General features: G+C 39.5%; 1 long non-coding RNA gene across 8 annotated transcripts in view; it reads right to left on the bottom strand.

The window, feature by feature from the left end:
- LOC148778713 (uncharacterized) overlaps positions 1-12,358 on the bottom strand; it is a 98,684-nt gene that overhangs the window by 82,572 nt on the left and 3,754 nt on the right. For 7 of the 8 annotated variants that reach the window (XR_016037374.1, XR_016037373.1, XR_016037375.1 and 4 more), the window contains exon 3: positions 11,944-12,173. This is a non-coding gene — a long non-coding RNA (uncharacterized LOC148778713). Of the gene's footprint in view, positions 1-3,546; positions 3,921-11,943; positions 12,174-12,358 lie in introns of those variants that run through there. The other variant, XR_016037377.1, reaches the window with a different exon arrangement.

Consider the following 12,358-nt stretch of genomic DNA (forward strand, 5'->3'; position numbering starts at 1 on the left):
CTTGAAATGTGTACATTTCACCACATGTAAATTATACCTCAAAAATATACATGTTACATTTTAGAACCACAAGTATAAATTTTTCCTACAGCTAAGATGTGTACACTTTATGACATTAAAAGTCACAAGTATTCTACTAGAAAAATGTTTAACTAGGAGAAATCCTGTTGGGGAGTGCCTGAATCTCTTGTATGTCTGAGAAGATCTGTCTTCATCTGTGCCCTTTTAGATGTAAATAGTCAGATTATGTGCTGAAGGTTGTTTCTCTCTAGATTACAACATTTAATCTCAGTGGGAATTCCCAACACTGGGGCTATGTTATGTTCTCCACTATGCTTGACCTGTACTACTGAGCAAGTGACAAGAGTGAATTCAATCTCTACTTAAAGTTGTAAATATCACATATGGAATAACAGGATTTTCTTTATAAAAATGAAGCAAATGTAACCCACTCCATCCTTTCAAGGACCAGAGCAAGTATACGCTTGCTCAGAGACCAAGATTTGCTAAGACTCCAGCTCAGTCTTAATAGTACAGAAGAGACTACACCACTGAGGGTGAAGCAGTAACAAAACCTCTTGTCCTTTGGAACAAACTTGACCCTGGCTAACTTTACAGCACTGTTTCCCTAGAAAACTGAAAACAGCAGAACCGAAGTGGTGTTACTAGACAGTATTTCTTATGATAAAGCATGACAATTGCATCTGGCAGGAGAGAAACTATACATAAACTATAAAAAGCTGATGGAAAACCAAAGTTTGGGGCTCCCTGTGTGTGATGACTCTTACAACTAGGCAATCCCCTTGCAGGAACTCCAGAATTTATGCCTCAAAATGTTGTCATAGTAGATACTGGTTCCTATTTGAGATAAGACGCTCTCACATCAGGACCGCATGCATGTGCCTCATCTCCTTGCACTGAACGGTCAACTTGGAAGCCAGAGATCAGTCCCCTGACAGATGTGAGGACTGCTGCAAGAGTCTCACTGAAGGGGGATGCCCAACAATGTATCTCTATTTTTGTTTTCCTCTCAGATACATACATAAGTAGTTCCTCTTTAGTTTATGGGTACTGGAGACTTCCCTCGTGGTCCAGTGGCTAAGACTCCACGCTTCCAATGCAGGGAGCCCAAGTTTGATCCCTGGTGACGGAACCAGATCCCACATGCAACTACGAGTTCTCATGAAACAACTAAAAGAATCTGCATGCTGCAACTGAACAAAAAAGATCTCTCATGCCACAAGGAAGATCAAAGATCCTGCAGGCCACAACTAACACTTGGCACAGTCGACTAAACAAATAAATGTGGTGATTTAGTCACTCAGTTGTGTCCAACTCTGCAACCCCATGGGCTGTAGCCCAGCAGGCTCCTCTGTCCATGGGGATTCTTTAGGCAAGAACACTGGAGTGGGTTGCCATGTCCTCCTCCAGGGCATCTTCCTGACCCAGGGCTCAAACCAAGGTCTCCCACATTACTAGTGGATTCTTTACTGTCCAACCCACCAGGGAAGCTCAAATACATAAAAATATCTTTTTAAAAAAATAAAGCTTATGTGTAACAAAGATGCAAATATAACCTCTCCCTTACAACTGATTAACTGAGCCTAGTTATTAAATATCATAAACCAAAAGCAAACAAAGGGTCAAATATCATTAAGAGAGGTTGGTGACCAAATAGTAGACAGAAACATAGAATGGAATGAAAATCCCCAAACCATTCTAAAGCAGAAAGAAAAAAATAAGGATATTTAGACTTAAAAGTACTTGATACAAACTTGAATAAACTAAGAGTAGCTCCTGAACAGTTTCCCATGACCATTTGAATTAATCTACATGTTAAGTCTATCAGAAATCAGTATACTTCTATGAGTCACTAACTTTTCTTGAGCTTGCTATATAAACTTTACTATATAAACTTTTAATGAACCCAACATAAAAGGTAAGTCAATGAATTTAAAATTATGATCCACCATAGGGAGATTAAGACTCATCCTGAGTACACATGAATTTGTCATTTGAACTTTAATTTTGAAAACAGCATCTTCTCTTAAAGAGTTCTAGGTAGAAAACCTACATCCTCATTTGGCAGCTAACATCACCATTTGCACATACTGAATGACTCTGTAAAAAGATCTTTTTTAAGTTCAATATATCAATGACTAGATGATATAGCTGCAGGGCTTTTGTTTTGCTTTGTTTTTGAAGACAAAAACACTATGGCTTTCCAGATGATTAAACCGAAATGTTTAATAATCTGCAATTCTAATTTATTTTCTAGGCATACATGCAAATTTCACCAATAGCCTGTAGCAACATACTTAAGCTGCCACAAGTTGATCAACACATTCTAGCCTGGGTGTTTGAAAAGGATCTCGGGTAGAGATGGAGCAAAAACAAGCAAACTAACTTACCCAATTCCTTAACCCTATAATCTTCAACAGGGAGTTTATGTCTGAGTAGACAAGAAATAAACAATATGACCAAATTGCCTACATTGGTGTCACTCCTTTATGGAAACAGAAAAAACCTTCTCTCAAATCATGCCTGAGAGTAGACCCCATGTGGACCTACTGCAGACATGACAGGATTGACTACCTCTATCCAATTAGAAGTGCCTAAAAGAAACTCCAATACTTTGGCCACCTCATGCGACGAGTTGATTCACTGGAAAAGAGTCTGATGCTAGGAAGAATTGGGGGTGGGAGGAGACGGGGACGACAGAGAATGAGATGGCTGGATGGCATCACCGACTCGATGGACATGAGTTTAAGTGAACTCCGGGAGTTGGTGATAGACAGGGAGGCCTGGCGTGCTGCGATTCATGGGGTCGCAAAGAGTCAGACATGACTAAGCGACTGAACTGAACTGAACTGAACTGAAAAGACTAACAAATTCCACTAGTTATAGTGAATTTGAAAACTAATAAGCACCTGCTCTGTGTTAACAGTGTGCTAGATAGATGACTTGGTGATTATTTCTTTGTACCTTTATTGTCAATTCCTCAAGGATATGCATGAGCTGTCTCTTAATCTCTTTACTCTAAGTTTGGCCTGGTATATAATAAACTTAATAAATGAGCAAAAAGGACAAATGGTTGAATGAGTAACAGAATGGTGGCCAATTAGTCTCAGCAACCCCTGAAGATATTGCTACTCTATCAGGATGTTTTCAGCTGCAACCAACAAGTAACAGAATAGCAGACCAAAAATGGATTAAATGAAGTGGACATTATTATCTCATTTAAAAAAGAAAGTGAATCCAAGGTTGGTGCAGTGATTCAATTACGTCATGTGGGTTCTTTCTATCCTTCCACTCTTCCCACCTCAATTTGTTAGTGATGTCTGCCTTTGTGGTCACAAGACGGTGGCTAAAGCTTCAAGATCACACCAACACAAGGGTAAACAATAGCCAAAGCAGGAAGTAGGTACGCATACTTTTTTTTATTTCCACAGGTTTTTTCCATTCTACTACACTTTTGCTTACCTCTCATTTGACAAGACTGATGCTGCTTGTTGTTGTTCAGTTGCTAAGCTGTGGCTGCCGTTGACTACAGCAGGCCAGGCCTCCCTGTCCTTCACCATCTCCCGGAGTTTGCTCAAATTCATGTCCATTGAGTCAGTACTGCCATCCAACCATCTCATCCTCTGTCACCCTCTTCTCTTGCCCTCAAATCTATACTAGCATCAGGGTCTTTTATAATGAGTCAGCTCTTTTCATTAGGTTGCCAAAGGGCTGGAGCTTCAACTTCTGCATCAGTCCTTCCATGAATATTCAGGTTGATTTCCTTTCAGTTCAGTTCAGGATTGACTATAGTTTGATCTCCTTGCTGCCCAAGGGACTCTCAAGAGTTTTCCCCAGCAGCACAGTTCAAAATCATCGTTCAACCTTCTTTATGGTCCAGTTCTCACATTCATGTGTGACTATTGGAAAAATCATAGCTTTGACTATACAGACTTTTCTTGGCAAAATGATGTCTCTGCTTTTTAATACACTGTTTAGATTGGTCATAAGACAATATGAAGAAGAATGGAATTTCCATAACTGGCATAGAAGAGTTCTCTATGGCTAAAGAATAGAGAACAAAGATGTATCCTCCCTGCTCTCCTCTACCAAATGAACAAAAGAAGAATTCTGTTTACATGGAAGAAGAGGAAACAGCTATAACCCACAGTATTTTCACAGCTCATTAACAGCACAATATACATAAAAGTCACCACACTCTCAAATCACTCATCCATTTATTGATTCAACAAATATTTGACAGGCACTATTCTCTGTCCCAGGACTTCCCTGGTGGCTCAGTGGTACAGAACCTACCTGTCAAAGCAAGAGAGGCGGGTTAGATCCCTGGGTCAGGAAGATACCCTGGAGAAGGGATTTCTTCTTGTATTCTTGCCTGGAAAATCCCATGTACAGAGGAGCCTGGTGGGCTACGGTCCATGGGGTCACAAAAGGGTCGGACACAACTGAGTGATTAAACAACAACATTCTCTGTCCCTGAGATACAGGAGAGAACAAAATATGACTTCCAAATCTCATGAAATTTACATGCTAGAAGATGAAGACTGACAATACACAAGTACTATAAATAAGATAAACGCATCACATGTATACGTATTTTGTAAATATACTAAAGCGGTGCATTTTTGGTTTTTTTTTTCAAGATTGGGGTAAGGTGGGACTGAGATGGGGCTCTAAAGAGGTTGATCACAGAAGACCTCCTGCAGGAGTGATAGTGATTAAATAGCAGGTCAGACTGCTGCCTTTCTGGCCCACCCTAACTTTCCAGATGGCCTCAAGATAGCTGCCACTAAAATAAATGAACATGTCACAGGAAGAACAAGAAAGCAAAAACTGAAGTGCTGTGTAGAGTACATCCAGAAAAAAACTGGGGTTGCGCTTACAGACATATTGAAAGCAAACAAACTGCAGGCTTACTAAGACTGAGGAAACTATGTTGGTAAAGAATCCATGAGCCTGAGAACCAAAGAGCTGTGTGTCTCTCTGAGTCTTAAAACAGCCTATAGGTCTACAAACAGCTGCAAAATGCACACAGCCCCTAAGGGGAACATATTCCCACAACCCACTTCAGATGTGGCCAAGAAGATTAACAGACAAGGAAGATTCTTCCAGAGAGGAAGGTAGGGGACCACAGAAAGCAATGAGTAAGAATTCCCTCCCAAAGAGCAGAAACAGGATCCAATCAAGGAATTACTTCCACTGCCAGAGCAGAGGGCTTTGAGACCCCTGCCCAGCTGGTCTCCATCAGTGCTGTGGACCAATGACTGCTGTGTCTCTCATTCTTCTCTTATTTGAACAGGGGTTTTAATTTTCTGGCCCACTCTGATCTGAGTTACATTTGGACCTGAGTGGAAAGACTGAATGTCACTCAGAAATCTTTGGATTTAAGCTGGATACAGTAACTGGATGGAACTTTGAGTCATCTGCTTTGGGACAGAGGTTAGTGTGTTCTATGTTTCTTGCATGGAAAAAGGATAAATGTGAGAAGGATACATGCCAAAACAAGGGCAGTCAGAGTTGCAGGCTATGAGAGAGATAGCTAGCTGCCCACCAATATTCATCTACCCCTTATTCCTGCCACATAATTAGGTGACATTCTCAGTTTCCCTTGCAGACTGATGTAACCACGTGACTAAAATCTCAGCTATGATATATGTTATTGTTGTTGAGTCACTAAGTCATGTCCGACTCTTTTGTGACCCCATGGACTATAGCCCACTAGGCTCCTGTAGCCGTGGGATTTCCCTGACAACAATACTGGAGTGGGTTGCCATTCTTTTCTCCAGCAAATCTTCCTGACCTGGATCGAACCCAAGTCTCCTGCATTGGCAAGTGGGTACCGCTGAACCACCAGGGAAGCCCTACAATACATGAGCAGCTGTGGTATGTGCCTGACTGTTCCAAACTCCAGCCTTTAAGAGACGTGTGCCTTGTTCACATGTTGCTCTCTCCATTGGTTGAAACCTGAACAAGCCTTGACCTGATAACCAGGTTCTAGAGGTTAAAAGCATCACAAGACTACAAGATGGGAGACTCTGGATCCATGAATTGCCATGTGGAACAGAGTTACTACCAACCAGGTGTGTGTTAGTCACTCGATCATGTCCAACGCTTTTTCAACCCCATGGGCTACAGCTCTCTAGGCTCCTCTGTCCATGGTATCTTCCAGGCAAGAACACTGGAATGGGTTGCCATTTCCTTCTCCAAGGGATCTTCCTGAATAAGGGATCAAACCTGGGTCTCTAGCATTGCAGGTAGATTCTTTGCCATCTGAGCCACCAGGGAAGTCCAACCTGGTATACCCTCAGTTATTCGATTAGGAAGAAATAACCTTCTTGTTCACAAAGAATGTGAACAAGATTTTCTAAGTTTATTTTCACAGCAACTCAGTCTAATACAGAAAAATAACTCCCTAGCTAGTGTAGCAACTACCTTTATATATATATATATATATATCTTCTACATAGCCAAAAAGCACATAATACATTTTAGAAAACTTTTGTCTTAATCTGTGTGGCTGCTATTACAGAATGCCTTAGACTAAGGGGCTTATAAACAGCATAAATTTATTTCTCATAATATGGAGGCTGGAAGTCCAAGACTGAGGTATTGCTGGCAGATTCAGTGTCCAGGTGAGATGCTACTTCCTGGTTCATAGATAGCCACTTTGTCACTGAGTTCTCATGACGCAGGAGAGGAAGGGAGCTCATGGAGGCCTCTTTTATTTATAAGAATACTAATCCTAATCCTAACCCTCCAAATCCCATCACATTGGTGGTTAGGATTTCAACATAAGAATTTGCGGAGAACATTCAGTCTATTGCAGCTTTCTTTCAAAATAGCTAAAAAATTTTAAAGCTTTAAGAACTATTATTTTCCAGTTATTAAAAAAAAAAACTGTAGTGGAACCACTAATTTCCTACAGATTTTAGATAAGTGAATCATTACTATACTTAGCATGCAAAATTTAGCAGAATAATGAAGAAAAAAAGCACAGAAAAATATACACCAATGTGGTACTAAGACATTTTTATAGTGCTACAGCAATCAAAATGAAAATATAGTCCAATGCCATTAAAAACTCCATTCCAAAAGCAATTACTTAATGCCTTTCTCCTACATCAGGTGGGAAATTTCTCAAGAGTAGGGACTCTGTTGCTTCCTACTATATAACTAATACCCAGAACAGTTTCGAAAAATATAATGAACATTTAATAAGAAATTGTTAAATGAATAAATGAATGAGTGAAAAAAAAGTATTTTAAATATTGAATCAGTTTTAACTTTTGTGGAAAAGCACCATGTTTAGTAGAAACTCAAAAAGCAGAAACGTTGTATTCTTTTTCACCATTAATGCTATCATCTCCCATCAACAAATCTCTCTGAATTAAAGAAAATCCTAAAAATTTAAAATTCTGAAATTTAAAATACCCTATCTAGCTTGACAGGCACACCAATAGCTAACTCAGAAATATGTCAGGATTTCAATTTCTAGCTTGAGTATTCCATACTCAGACATCTGATATTTATAAAATGAAACATAAAAATAAACCTTTGGTAAAATATTATGAAATAGACTTCTAACTTTGATATCAACTCCAAACTTTCCTTTTATCACTCTGAATTTAACAGCAGGAATTGTGCATATTACTAAAAACTGGATTTGACCCACAGTGGAAAAAAAAAAATCAATAGCTTAGTAGTTAACTCCCAATCTTCTCCCAGCAATGTCAATGTTGAATTTATTCACAGACGGGAAATAGGTTTGGTTTGTCTGCTTGCACAATAGGACAATGGATCAGCAGACAGCTTACCCATAATGTCAGCATTACTGAAACTATAGGTGGTAAATCCCTTTAATCCAAGTATTTGTAGCCCAAACTTTCAAAGGGATGCTGGTCTAAGCTTAAGAGGACCCATAATTTTAAGAGAGACATTTTCTTCAGAGTTAAGCATTCAGCACTAAACTCTGTCGAGGATCCTATAAAAATTAGACTTTTAGAAAATGGATCAACAATACTGAAATAAGCCTACCACACTACTGAATCTGAGTGTAGAGCAAAAAGAATTCTAAAGCAAATAGTTATTTTTTTCTTTTTATGCTTACTAAAAATGAGAAATAGTTTAAATAGGTATTTTATCTCAAATAGATTATTTAAGCCAGCACTGAATCTAAGACTGAAAACTTAGTTTTCAGTGTTTACTAACTAAATTTAATTTTTAATACATGATTCATTCAATCAACAGATTTATTCAAGAAATATGTATTGAGTACTTGGACAGAGATTGTTTATCGCCTAGTGTAATATCCATTGTCCCTGCTTGAAAAAAGATAAAAGTGTTAGTCTCTCAGTCATGTCCAACTATTTGCGACCCCATGGACTGTAGCCCGCCAGGCTCCTCTGTCCATGGGCTCTCCCAGGCCAAAATACTAGCCATTCCCTTATCTTCCCAACCCAGGGACCAGACCTGGGTCTCCTGCATTAGCAGGCAGATTCTTTACCAGCTGAGCCACCAGAGAACCCCACTATCCCTGCTTAGAAGTCCTGATTTTTAGCTGGGTGCCTGGATGTTGCAATAAAGATCTGATCCCAAGTCTCCCTTACATCCTGGCTGTTACCACTGGAAAGGTGGGAGGTAACCAGAAATGTTATGTAGCAGCTTCTGAGAAATATCCTTAAAAAGCAGCCGGTATATATTCTTTGCTCTGACTTCTCATCTTTCTCCACCTTGCTGTTTAAAATGTGTCCCTACTGAAAGAGGCTCTCTCTTGCACAAAACAATGAGCACACATCCTAGGGATGACAGACTAGAAAGCTAGAACCTGCATTCGTTCCTGAGGACTTTGTAGGTCAGAGCTACCACATCTATCCTAGACTGTCCATCTTCAGACTTTAACGCAAGAGAAAAAATAAAGTCCTATATTTTAAAGTCACTTGTATTGGGGGGGGGGTGTTATATTACTGCAGTGAACCTAATCCTAACTGACACAAGCACAACCCATAAGGTAAGTACTGAAATACAAGGTGACTGAAGCAGATTTCCTTGCACACAGCCAGCTTAAGTTCTAGCAATCAATACTGAAGTATAAAGAACACTGAAGTGAATTATGACTGTTTTTGCCTGTTTGTTATATTTTCAAACCAACTCCCTTCTTCTGGTAACAACAACCACTTTTCTTCGGAGAAATTTCTCTCCCATATTATGAGATCAGATTTTCATCCCTGTAGCCCCATTCTTCAACCAATCTATTTTGGGGGAAGGGGTGAAGGGGAGAGGGGGGAATTTAATCCAAGCCTGGCCACTTAAAGTACCAGTCAGTAAAACTGATTCAGAAATAAGCCAATTAAACTTGGCCATTTAGAATCCTGCTGTGTTAACTACCATCACTACAAGATGTCGCATAACAAAACAACTCAGGACTCAGTGCTTAACAACAAGCATTCATCACAGATCTGCAGGTCTTCTGGGCCTCCCTAGCTTTAGGCTGCTGACTGGATGAAGGTCCGCTCCACGTCTCTCATCCTCCTTGGACTGGCAACAACCTTAGTGAAATTCTCTTAGTGATATATGGCTGAGGCACAAGTCAAGCTAAATCACACAAGCACATTTAAGGTCTCTACTCATGTCATTCAGATTAATATTCCATTGGGGTGGGGAGATATATTCTGCACACTATAGTGAACTATGAGATCACACAGACAGAGGATATGAAGAAGTGGAATTAATAATGCACATAACCAATGTGTCAATTATGCACACATCTGGAGTTGCTGACACCTCTAGGGTCATGGTGGTCTTAAAAGGCTCTAAGCCTGGGGTTAGAGCCAATCTTCCAGGCTAAAAGGATGTCTCCAATGGCAGAGAATGACTTAACACATGGAAAGAAACAAAGACAGCCAAAGTAAGAGATGGGTGGAGAGAAACACAAAGCATACTGAATCCTTTAAAAGAGGAACATGCCAGAAAAAATACCAAGAATAGCAATAACATGAACAAGTGTTGTGAGGATTCAGAAAAGTGAGAATATCAGAGAAATTTTTGTAGCAGTCATTCATTGGAATGACAAGGGTCATCTTCACCAGAGTAGACATAAAAATGATTTTCAAAAAAGCAAATTATGCATTATCTAGCAGTCTTTGTTGGCTTATACACCTAATTTCTTTGCCTTGCCTTCTGTTACAGAGATTGATAAAACTACTCACTTCCCTAGAATCCACTGTTGCAATATAAGTTCTGCTGGGATCTCTCAGGAAAACTGTTTCTTCCTTACAAAAATGAAAAGGCAGCTTTCCCTCCCACTACTCCCTACATCTTCCATTTCTATCTTCTTGCCTGGAAGATAATATGTTGCCTAACTGCAGGGCAGTCATTCTGCTCTTAAGAGGGAAAGCCAGAATAGACGCAGAGGGGCTGGTCCTGAGATAATGAACCAGCAGTTGGTTCTTTTGATCTTGTTTGGCTAAACAGATAAAACCTTACCCTGATTCAGATACTGTTAAACAGGTTTTCTGTTACTTGCATCTGAAAGGATTCCTAAACTGATTTAAGCCTAAAATCAAGGTAATATCTGTTTTAGGTCAAGAACCAGTTATACAAATGATCTTTGTATTGATATGTCCCCTTACAGTTTATAACACATTTTTGTACTCCTTATTCAATTACTAAATTAGTAAGGATTGCAGTTAAAGATAAAATCCTTGACTATTCAAGTAAATAAGTTGGATTTTAATAAATGAGACAGTAAACTGGAAAGCCTGGTATAACTGTCCAAACACTAAATAGATTTATGTATTACTGTTATAAAAAAGGCAAGACGCCATAACAAGCTTTTGAGAATGGGAATTCATCTGTATCTATTTAATAATGGACTGTGAAAGATGGGTTGGAAAAACTAGACTGGAAGCAAAGAGACCTGGGAAGAAGCTCTGATAAATGAAGGATCCACTGACAAAATAACAAGGGATTCTAGCCAGGACAGAGTAAGGAGTACCAGAATAGCTCTGCAAAGTTAGAAAACAGGACAAAATATATGAAATACCTATTTTCAGATGCTGAAACACAGGCAGAGCAAAATGTGATCTCAGAAAAAAAACAACTGAGGTAAGCCTTACCATTGCCCTGGTTATATGCCTGGAGACACCTTCAGACCAAAGTCCACATAAGGATATCCTAGCAAAGCTGGTATGAAGAGACAAAAATTGAGTTTGGGGAGTATGAGATGTCTGGAATTGTAATTAGGAGTGCAGAAAGGAAGAACTACTCAAGAGAAAGAGTTTCAGAATATGCTTTAAGACTTCACTTGAATACTTCACTTGAATACACTGTGCATGTACAGAGTAGTAGCTCTGAAAGGCTGGGCAAAAATTAATCACCAGGGAAAAAAGAATAACTGGGGAACTACAACCTGAACAAATAGATTCAAGAGAAATAGATTCAAGGGATTAGATCTGACAGACAGAGTACCTGATGAACTATGGACAGAGGTTCATGGCATTCGACAGGAGGCAGGGATCAAGAACATCCCCAATAAAAAGAAACACAAAAAAGAAAAATGGTTGTCTGAGAAGGCCGTAAAATAGCTGTGAAAAGAAGAGAATAAAAAGCAAAGAAGAAAAGGAAAGATATACCCATTTGAATGCAGAGTTCCAAAGAACAGCAAGGAGAGATAAGAAATCCTTCCTCACAGATCAGTGCAAAGAAATAGAGGAAAACAATAGAATGAGAAAGACTAGAGATCTCTTCAAGAAAATTAGAGATACCAAGGGAACATTTCATGCAAAGATGGGCTCAATAAAGGACAAAAATGGTATGGACCTAACAGAAGCAGAAGATATTAAGAACAGGTGGTAAGAATACACAGAAGAGCTACACAAAAAATATCTTCACGACTCAGATAATTACGATGGTGTGATCACTCACCTAGAGCCAAGACATCCTGGAATGTGAAGCCAAGTGGGCCTTAGGAAGCATCACAATGAACAAAGTTAGTGGATGGAGGTGATGGAATTCCAGTTGAGCAATTTCAAATCCTGAAAGATGATGCTGTGAAAGTGCTGCCAGCAATGCTGTGAAAGTGCTCAATATTCCAGCAAATTTGGAAAATTCAGCAGTGACCACAGGACTGGAAAAGGTCAGTTTTCTTTCCAATCCTAAAGAAAGGCAAGGCAAAGAATGCTCAGACTACCACACGATTGCACTCATCTCACACGCTAGTAAAGTAATGCCACAAATTCTCCAAGCCAGGCTTCAACAATATGTGAACTGAGAACTTCCAGATGTTCAAGTTGGTTTTAGGAAAGGCAAAGGAACCAGAGATCAAATTGCCAACATCCGT

The sequence above is a fragment of the Moschus berezovskii genome, chromosome 1 (assembly GCF_049115385.1).
Source record: "Moschus berezovskii isolate FMDL1 chromosome 1, NW_MosBer_1.0, whole genome shotgun sequence".
NCBI classification, from domain to species: domain Eukaryota; kingdom Metazoa; phylum Chordata; class Mammalia; order Artiodactyla; family Moschidae; genus Moschus; species Moschus berezovskii.